Below are 11,504 nucleotides of genomic sequence, written 5' to 3'. Positions count from 1 at the left end.
CACGGGTCCTACAAAAGTAGGTGAGGACCTGACAGTAAAAGATCTTAAACATCATGATGAGAAGTTTGGACTTTCATTTCTTCTGTAGAAATCATGACATGCATGTATTTTGGAGAATTCTGAGGGCAGCAGGGAGGAAGAGCAAAATGGCCACTGGAGAGAATGCTGCAGTAGTCTCAGTGGCAGATGGCAGAAGTCTGACCCAGGACTGGCAGAGAAGATTCAAGAAAACCCTCCACAGACAACCAACAGGACTTGGAGAATGACTGAATTGAATCACATTGACTGTGTTTTTGGGTGCTAGTCTCTATGCACGTACAAATTAAAGGAGACCTAATTTAAAACAGTTCATACAAAATGCCCACAAATAGGTAACAGCTACAAAGTGTAAAGCAATTTCGGACCTAAAATGAGTACAGTATCCAGAACAAGGAAGTTAACGGTCCTATTATTCTGAACTGTGTGAATTTCATTAACATTATATTTTTATGACAACCTTTTTCTTTTTAGGAAGGACCAAGTAACAAAGGAGAAATCCAGAAAGATGTCATTAAAAACAACAGTTAAAACTGAGAGTATCTGACTTGGAAAAAAGAGAAAACTAGGATGTATCTAGATCTGTCATCTATCTCCTTCTTTCTTCTGTTAAAAAGAAGGAAACATCCCCTCTATCACAAGCCAGTCTCCTCCACTTGGGCTCACCATTGCATTATTTATCTCCTTTTCAAGGACTTCATTTTAGGGTCTCCCTTTTCTGACAGTGTCAGGCTTTCTTTCTCTGGATCATTTTCATTAGATACAAATATGATCTGGTACCTCTCACCTTAAAAAGAGAAAAGAAATTGAGGGATATGAAATCATGCTGCTGGTACACTGCACACATGTCCCTGCTTTCCCCTCCTGCTCTTGATTCCTAGAAATAACAGGATATATATATGTAAATACAAAACAGCACCAGAAAACAAGATGGGATCAATTGGTTGTCTACAATGAGGAGGAATTGCTGGGAAGATAAAAAGCAAAAGAGATTTAATTGATGGAGGAAACTACAGCCCAAAATGCATACCTGTCTAAATAATCTTAAAGAGTAAATCACATGGGATCCCTGGGTGGCGCAGCGGTTTGGCGCCTGCCTTTGGCCCAGGGCGCGATCCTGGAGACCTGGGATCGAATCCCACGTCGGGCTCCCGGTGCATGGAGCCTGCTTCTCCTTCTGCCTGTGCCTCTGCCTCTCTCTCTCTCTGTGTGACTAGCATAAATAAATAAATAAAATTCTTTAAAAAAAAAAAAAAAGTAAATCACAATATAAATTTTAATCTATTTAGAAATTAATGACAATGTGAGAACATTGAATATCAAAATCCATAGGATATAGTCAACAATTCACAGAGCTTTTATAGCTGTAAATGCATTTATTAGGGGAAAAAAACATTAAATGTAAATCAACTAAGCATTCAATTTAAGAAGCTTTAAACTACACAAATATACATATACACACAAATCAATAAATTTCTATTGTTGTTAAAACAACAAAAACCTAGTAGAACTGATTGCTAAAAGCCTATTATTTGAAAAGATAAAACAGTCAAAATTTAGTGTCAGATAAAAAAGAGAAGGCATAAGTAAATGCCATTAGGAATGAAAAAGGGAGCAAAACTAGAAATAAGATTTAAAACTTTTAAGCAAAACTTCACATATATCCATAAAAATAAAAATGTAATTGAATACTTTAAGGAATACACAAATTACTGAAATTGATTCAAATAGTAGAAAAGCTAAACAAACAACAGTGGAGAAAACTAAAAGAGAGTAAAAATCGACTCTTTAAAAAGACATAAGCCTCTTTTGGAATGAGTGTATTCATTCTGTCAAGCCTTCAATATATAAACCTTTCGAAAGCAAAGTTAGAAAGTATCCCAATTCACTTTATGAGGCTTGTGTGACCCCGATGCCAAAACCAACTATGAATAATACAAATAAAAAACCTTAAGCCAATCTTCCTAAACACAGATACAACTTTCATGAGGAATATATGAGCAAGTCGATTCCAGCAACGTACTAAAAATACACTGTGATTAAATAGGCTTAACCCAGGGTCATAAGATTGGTTGAGTATCAGCAAAAGTCACTAATGTATTTCTCTGCATTAAGAGTGTCAAGAAAAAAAAAAAAATCTCAAGAGATGCCCTGAAAAGGGGCATGTGATAAGACTTAAAACCTACTCCTTTTAAAAGGAACAAATAAGAACTTTTTAAGGTTTTTGTTGTTGTTGTTCCTTTTAAAAGAAGGAAACTTCTTCAATTCAAAACAGATTATCTCCCGAAAATCTACAGCAAACTTAATGAAGAAACATGAGAGGCTTTCTCATTTAAGTGAGGAATAAGGGAAGGATAATCATTACCAACACAAATATAGAGTATTCTGTAAGAGACAATGCAATAAGGCATGATAAAGGAAATGGATCAAAAATATTGGGAAAATCCGGTAAAAATAATTATTTGCAAGTGTTCCTAGAAAATGCAAGACAATAAACATATACACTAATTGAAAACATTTAATAAGAGTTCAGCAAGGGGTGCCTAGGTGACTCAGTCATTTGAGCATCCAATTCTTAATTTTAGCTCAGGTCATGATCTCATAGATCATGGGATAAACTCTATGTCAGGCTCTGCACTTGGCAGGGAGTCTGCATAGCGATTCTCTCCCTCTGCCCCTCCCCCTGCACACCACCCCTCTCTCTCTCTCTTTCTCTCTCAAATAAGTAAATAAGTAACTTTTAAAAAGAGTTCAGTAAGATTTCTAGACACAAGATACATATAGAAATCAATAACTTTTCTATGTATCATCAATAACCAGTTAGAAAAAACAGTAGTAAAAAAGATCCCATTCACAACAAGCCAAGAATAAACCAAACTAGATGTATGAGAACTAAATGGAGAAAATGCTGGAGCTTCTTATAATATTAACACAAAGGCAAAAGGGTATCTAGTCCTTAGATAGAAAAATTCAATACTATAAAGATTTGTCAGATTAATCAAATTTGATGCAATACCAACAAAAAAATCCTAAGAGACTATTTTATAGAATTTGACAAGCTGATTTTATTTTATTTTTTTTAAATTTTTATTTATTTATGATAGTCACAGAGAGAGAGAGAGAGAGAGGCAGAGACACAGTCAGAGGGAGAAGCAGGCTCCATGCACCAGGAGCCCGATGTGGGATTCGATCCCGGGTCTCCAGGATCGCGCCCCGGGCCAAAGGCAGGCGCCAAACCGCTGCGCCACCCAGGGATCCCGACAAGCTGATTTTAAAATTCATCTAGAACAGAAAACATCCAAGAAGAGCCAAGGAAATTTTTATTGAAACATAGTATAAAATACAGAAATTAAAGTAGTGTGTTATTAAAACTAGAATAGATGCATAAATCAATGAAATAAAAGAGATCAAAAACAGGCCTCAGTACACATGGAAATTTATGATCAAGTTTTTCAAAGTAGTGGGGAATAGCTACTTACTCAGTAAATGGTGTTGTGTCAATTATATCTGAAAAGATGAAGTTAGATCCCTACTTCATATCATCATATCAGTTAGATTGAAGAACTAAATGAAACTAAATGAAACTAAACTAAATGAAAACTAAAACGTTTTAAAAAGCTAAGTAATGGCAAAATAGGAAATATATTAACCAATCACAAAATGCACAAATGAAGTGATTGAAGTTTACAACTACATAAAAATGAATACAAAACCTTTAAAGGAGAATCAATACCAATTTTTCACAAACTCTTCCAAAAAATAGAAGAGCAGGAAACACTTCTCCAATCATTACATGAGGCCAGTATTACTCTGATACCCAAACCAGACACAGATATGATAAGGAAAAAAACAAAAAAACAAAAAACAACTGCAGACCAATATCCCTTGTGATTACAGATGCAAAAATATCCAACAAAGTACTAGGACACCAGAGTAGCCAGAGTGGCTCAGTGGTTTAGTGCTGCCTTCAGTCCAGGGCATGATCCTGGAGACCCAGGATTGAGTCCCACATTGGGCTCCCTGCATGGAGCCTGCTTCTCCCTTTGCCTGTGTCTCGGCCTCTCTCTCTCTGTGTCTCTCACGAATAAATAAATAAAATCTTGAAAAAAAAAAGTACTAGGACACCAAATCTAGCAACTTTTATTTTTATTTATTTATTTTTTAAATAAATTTTATTTATTTATTCATTCATGAGAGACAGAGAGAGAGAGAGAGAGGCAGAGACACAGGCAGAGGGAGAAACAGGCTTCATGCAGGGAGCCTGACATGGGACTCGATCCCAGGTCTCCAGGATCACGTCCTAGGCTGAAGGCGGCGCTAAACCACTGAGCCACCAGGGCTGCCCTAAATCTAGCAACTTTTAAGAAGTTTACACTGTGACCAATTGAGATGTATCACAGGAATGTAGGGTAATTTGAAATCTGAAAATCATCTGAAAACCAACTAATACAATATACCATATCAATAGAATAAGGACCCAAACCCACACGATCATCTGAATAGATTCAGAAAAAGTATTTGACATAATTCTATATCCCTACCTGATAAAAATATTTAAGAAACTAGGAATAGAAGGGACATTTCCCAACCCGATAAAGGACACCTATGAAAACCTCCAGCCAACATCACACTCAGTGGTGAAAGACTGAAAGCTTTTCTGCTAAGGTACAAGATAAAGATGTCCAACTCTTGCTATTTCTATTCAGTATTTTACTAGAAGTTCTGGCCAGACAGGCAAGAAAATCAAACAGAAGCCACCCAGATTAGAAAGGAAGAAGTAAACCATCTCCATTTGTAAATGACACAGTCTTGTGTATGGAAAACTCCTATTCATCCACTAAAAAACTATTAGAACTAATAAATGCATTCAGCAAGTTTGCAGGATATAGGATCAATATACAAAAATCAAATATATTTCTATATACTTGTGCAGAATAATGGCCCCCCAAAGATGTCCCCTGTCCCAATCACCAGAACCTGTGAATACATTACCTCACATGGAAAAAGCAACTCTCAGATGTGACTAAGTCAAGAATCTTGAGATGGGAAAGTATCCTGGATTATATAGGTGGGCCCAATGTAATCACAGGATCCTTATAATTGAAAGAGGGAATAAAGAGGTGTACCTGGCTGGCTCAGTAGAATATGCAGCTCTTGATCTTGGGGTCATGAGTTTGAGTACCATGTTGGGTGCAGACACTGCTTAAATAGATAAAAAGGAAGGAAGGAAGGGAGGAAGAGAGGGAGGGAGGGAGGGAGGGAGGGAGGGAGGGAGGGAGGGAGGGAGGAAGGAAGGAAGGAAGGAAGGAAGGAAGGAAGGAAGGAAGGAAGGAAGGAAGTCAAAGTCAGAGAAGGAGATGTGATGATGGAAGCCTAGCTCAGAGTGATGTAATTACTGTCTTTGAAAGTAAAGGAAGGGGCCATGAGACAAGGAATGCAGGCAGCCTCTAGAAGCAAGGAAAGACAAGGGAATGGATTTTTCTCCAGAGCCTCTAGGAGGAGTATAGCCCTATGGACACCATGATTTTAGTTCAGTGGGATCCATGTCAGACTTCTGACCTCCCAAACTGAGATAATAAATTTGGGTTATTTTAAGCCACTGAGTTTGTAGTAATTTGTTATGACAGCAATAGAAAGCTAATACAAATTGCAATGAAATTAAGAAAAATAATTCCATTTATAATAGCATCAAGGAGAATAAAATACTTAGGAATAAATAAAATAAGCACAAGTCTTACTCTGAAAATACAAACATTATTGAAAGACATTAAAGAAGACCTAAATAAATAGAAAGACATTCCATTTTCATGGTTAAGAAGACTACAACTGTTAAAATGACAATCCCCAAACTAATACATATTCAACCCAATCCCCATCAAAATCCCAGCTGGCTTCCTTGTAGAAACTGATGAGATGATTCTAAAGTTTTTGTGGAAATTCAGTGGGTCCAGAATAACTGAAACAACCTTGAGAAAGGAAAACAAAGTTGGCACTAGCACAAGGATAATCATATCCTTGGATAAAATTGAGAGTTCAGAAATAAACCCTCACATTATGGTCAATTGATTTTTGGCAAGAGTGCCAAAGCAATTCAATGGAGGAGACACAGTCTCCAGAAAATCATTCTGGGACATAGAGGTATTCACATGCAAAAGAATGAAATTGGACCCCTACCTCACACTACATACAAAAATTAACTCCAAATGGATCAAAGACCTAAATGTAGGAGCAAAAACTATAAAACTATTAGAAGAAAACAGAGAGGTATATTTTTATGACCTTGGATTAGGCAATGGTTTCTGAGATGACACCAAAAGCACAAGTAACAAAAAATATAAAAATTGGAAATCAAGAAAATTAAAAACTGTGCTTCAAAGGACAGCATCAAGGAAGAGAAAACCCCAGAATGGGAAAAAAATTGGAAGTCATAAATCTGAGGATAATTAAATTTATTATTATCTCTTTATTAGAGATCTTTTTTTTTGCCCAATTAAAAATGGGCAAAAATCTGAATAGGAATTTCTCTAAGAAGATATACCAATGGCCAATAAGCACATAAAGATACTTAACCTCATTAGCCTCAGGAAAATGCAAATCTGAATCATGAGAAAGCACTTTACCTGCACTGAGATGACTCAAATCAAAGAAGGAAGGCTTGTATTAGGCAGGATGTGGAGAAATCAGAACCCTCACATCCTAGTGACAGGAATGCAAAATGTAGAAATGTAGCTGTTTGGGAAATGGACTGGTGGCTCCTCACAAGATCAAAACCTAAAGTTGCCAACCACCCAGCAAGTCCAGTCTGAGGCACGGATCCCAGAGAACAGAAAACATATGCCTATACAAAAACTTGTTGCATGACTTGTTGTTCATGGTTGCATTACTCATAATAGTGAAAAGGTGGAGACAACCCAAATGTTCATCAACCAATGAGTAGGTAAATAAAATGTGGCATTTTATCAGATGGATATCTGATGGAATATTATTCAGCCACAAAAAGGAATGATATGCTCAGACATGCTACGCAGGAATGGAACTTAAAAATATTATGTCAGTGGAAGCAGCCCATCAATACCACATATTGTTAAGTCCCCACTGATAGGAAATGTCCAGAATAGTCATATCGTTGAGATAGAAAATGGATTTGTGTTTGCCTAGGGCTGGGAGAGGAGGTTGAACGATGGGGGGAGTTGACTGTTAACGGGTATGGGTTTTTGGAAGGTGATGAAAATATTCTAAAATTCACTGTGATAATAGTTGAACAACTCTATGTTAACACCATTGGATTGTACATTTTAAATCATACAGTATATGGCTTCTATCTCAATAATCCTGTTATGTAAAAAACCCCACAAGAACATAAGGAGACACTTTGTTTTTGTTTTTTTTTTCAAGAGAGAGTGAGCGAGCAGGGAAGGGAGGAGAGGCAGAGGGACAGAATGTCAAACAGATTCCGTGCTGAGTGCAGAGCCTGATGTGGGTCTCGATCTCACGATCCTGAGAACATGACCTGAGCTAAAAACAGGAGTTGGACGTTTACCTGACTTGACACCCAGGAACCCTGCTTTTTATTATCTTTGACATATGCACACACAAAATAGTACATAGTATCAGTATACTTTTAAGTTTTATGTATTTTGGATCACATCCTTCCGTATCTTTTTTCTTTTTTTTTAAGATTTTATTTATTTACTCCTGAGCGACACAGAGAGAGAGGCAGACATAGGCAGAGGGAGAAGCAGGCTCCTCACAGGGAGCCCAATGTGGGACTCGATCCCCAGACCTTGGGATCTGCCCTGAGTCAAAGGCAGATGCTCAACCGCTGAGCCACCCAGGGGTCCCTGATATCTTTTTTCACTCGGTTATCTTTCAGATTAATCCATTAGTAAACTCTTATGGCATGAATACAAACTTTGCTCAATTCTAAAATTCATAAACACAAAAGGAAAAGACTTCCTTTGATCCTACACACCTTGCCAGCTGCCGATTTCCCTGCTCTCCCTTCAGAGCCAAAATTGTCAAGATTTCTCTAGATATGCAACCTCTATTTCCTTACTGCTTCCCTCCTCCTTATTCTATGAAGTGCATTGAAACCGCTTGTCAAGGTCACCACCAGCCACCATGTTTCCACCAACACCCCATTTCCACTTAAGATGCATATTTGAAATAATTCCCCAGCACCTCTAAGCTGGGGCATGTTATGGTTGATGGCATCTAATCATTCTAAATGTTAGCATTTTTGTCTTAGCAGCACATAAAATAATGGTGATTTTTATAATAGATGGCATCTTAGATGCAATGAAACTTGGTACAGTGGACAGGCTTGTCATTTTACCTTAGAGCTATGTTGGCCCCAAATGACCTCAACCTACCTGAATTGCTTTCTTCTGGCTTCCATAAGCATCCCTCCCCTCATTTTCCTCCTGCCATCTGCCCACTCCTAAATGTCCTTTGCTGGTTTAGATAATGGGCCTTCAAGTCTCCTTCAATGCTCATTTCTCACTGTGTTCTGCTGGGTGATTACACTCAGCCCCACCATGACAGCTGTCAGATGATTATAGCTCATGCCCAAAACTCTATCAGCAGTCCAGGCTCAAATCGGCCTGCAAATTTTTTTCTTAAATTTTTATTTATTTGTGATAGTCACAGAGAGAGAGAGAGAATGAGGCAGAGACACAGGCAGAGGGAGAAGCAGGCTCCATGCACCGGGAGCCCGAAGTGGGATTCGATCCCGGGTCTCCAGGATCGCGCCCTGGGCCAAAGGCAGGCGCCAAACTGCTGCGCCACCCAGGGATCCCGGCCTGCAAATTTCACACTATTTCATGTCTACAAGGCATTTCTAGCCAACATGTGCCCAGTGAAGCTCCTGGTTCTCCCTACTACACCTCGACCTGTTTCTCAAGCTAGAAATCTGGTCATCATCATCTAGTTTCTTCTTTTCTCCCACTTCTTATCCATCACTGAATCTTGTTGAAACTGCAAAGTCCATCTAAACTGTGTCCACCTTCCCCGACCCTCTAGTTCAGACCACTGCCATTTGCAGACGTGAAAGACCAGAGCCTTTCACTCATCTCTTCCTCCTTTCTCCCTGCAGGAGTTGAGTGACCAGCAGGAGCTCCCTGTAAAATACTCCGAACTGTGTTCCTCTCTTGCCTCCCACCCCTCACGGGCTGGCTACCTCAGTCAGGTTCAAGCCTTGTTAAGCCTGTGCGATATTGTTTTGTTAGCATAAAAATATACAGTACACAGCATGCTGACTATAGTTAAGAGTGCTGTATTGTAGATTTAAATGTTGCTAAGAGAGTAAAAAAGACCTTAAAATTTCTCATCACAGGCAGCCCGGGTGGCTCAGCGGTTTAGCGCCACCTTCAGCCCAGGGTGTGATCCTGGAGACCCGGGATCGAGTCCCACGTCAGGCTCCCTGCATGGAGCCTGCTTCTCCCTCTGCCTGTGTCTCCGCCTCTCTCTCTCTCTCATGAATAGATAAATTAAAAAAAAATTTTTTTAATTCTTATCACAAGAAACAAAAATTTGTAGCTATGTGCAACGATGGATGTTTACACTTACTGTGATCACTTTGCAAGATGTACAAATAGCAAATCATTCTGTCATCCATCTGAAACTAACAGAACGTTATATGTCAATTTTATCTCAATAAAAAAAATTAGATCTCTAATCTTGGTTTGTAAAGAACCAAACAAACTGTAATGTAATATAATGTATAGTGTATATATTTTGTCTTCATCCCCAGCTCTGGGTCAGAGCTCCTGACATCTTTGTAATTTTCTAAATGATAAGAGGATAGGAGCATCTTTTGTTCGAATATCTGGGTTTTGTCTTGGCTCCCTAAGGTCCAAGTAATAAAGATAAAAATGTCTTTACTTATTCCTGACAAGCCCTTTCAACCACACCAGAGTTTAAGGAGGTGACTTTTGGAAAGCTCCTAAGGATGGAGCCTGGTTGCCACTGGAATCAACCCCATCATTAGAGGGCTGGAATTTTCAGCCCCAGCCCCTGACCTCTGCAGAGGGGAGAGGGGCTAGAGGTTGAGCTAATCACTAATGGCCATGTAATGAAGCCTCCACAAAACCCCTTAACTGAAGCTGGGTTGGTGAACAAGAACACATGCCTGTGCCAGGAGGGTGGAACAGGGACAGATGCTCCTGCCCTCGGTACTCTATGGGACCTCACTCTCTGTATCTATCTGACCAATCATTTGTATCCTTCAGTAAGCCCTTTGTAATAAGCTTGTCATAAGTCAACTGCTGCCCTGTGTTCTGTGAGCTGTTACAGATAATTATCAAACCTGGGGAGGGGGCGGGTCATAGGTATCTCTGACTTGTAGGCAAGTTGGATATAAGTATGGGAGACCCGGGGACCTACGACTTGCAAGCAGCACCTGAAGTGGGTGTAGTCTGTGGGACTGTGCCCCTACTCTGTGGGGTCTGCACACTGACTCCAGGTATTATTAGAGCTGCCCAAATTGTAGAACACCCAGGGACACCTGGGTGGCTCAGTCGGCGAAGCGTCTGCCTTCAGCGGAGGTCATGATCTCAAGGTCCTGGGATCCAGCCCTGCTTCGGGCTCTCTGCTTGGCAGGGAATCTGCTTCTCCCTCTCCCTCTGTCCGTCTCCCTGCTCATGCTCTCTCTCTTTCAAATAAATAGTCTTAAAAAAAAAAAATCCAGGGTGTGACTGTTAAGTGAATTGACTCGTGTGGAGAATCCACACCTATGGCGTTAGAAGAGCTCTCTGTGTAAAGAAAACGCTTTCCTTTCAACCTGCAGGCCCTGCAAGGCCTGGCTCCTACCCCAGCTCTTCCCCTGCATACTCCTCAAGCTTCAGCCACACCAACTGCTCTTTCCTTGGGGCTGGCTCCTTCCCATTCTTCCTAAAGATCTCACCTTTACAAAGGCCATCCCCTCATCTCTCTTCTCCATCAGTTCCTCAGTACTTCACTGCTTCCCCGAAGGTCTTCCCACATTCCTGGGGGCCTTCCTCTTACCGACTCTCAAGGATTTGTGGAAGGAACCAAACGAGGAAATCAAACATACTAGGTTCATCAAACATCTTCAGGGCTTTCACAGGAAGGACTCATCTTGGACATTTCCAGAAAGGAAAATTTGCATGAGAAGCTCCAAGACATTTCTGCTAAATCTCAGATAAGAAACACTAGGAATGGTAGGTATCCACCCATTCTGAAGGCAGTTGATCAGAGCCGGGCATTTCCAGGTAGAGACCAGATGGCAATGCTGTTGAGACGAACAAGACTGCTCCATTTGGTGGCAGAGCCAAATTACCTCCAGTCCCTGCAGTGTACAAGTCTGTTCTCTGGTTCTCAGGGATTCCACAGAAGTCACAGAGGCAGCAATCACCAACTAAATTCCCTAGGGAGAGCACATGGTTTTGGTTTTTGCACAGCCCCACAAAAGACAGCACTTACAGCCACATCTCCCTCCTACCGGACAC

This window comes from Canis lupus, chromosome 20 (assembly GCF_011100685.1).
Source record: "Canis lupus familiaris isolate Mischka breed German Shepherd chromosome 20, alternate assembly UU_Cfam_GSD_1.0, whole genome shotgun sequence".
In the NCBI taxonomy this organism is placed as follows: Eukaryota; Metazoa; Chordata; class Mammalia; order Carnivora; family Canidae; genus Canis; species Canis lupus.
The sequence above is the reverse complement of the archived record's forward strand: the minus strand, read 5'-3'. Positions refer to the sequence as shown.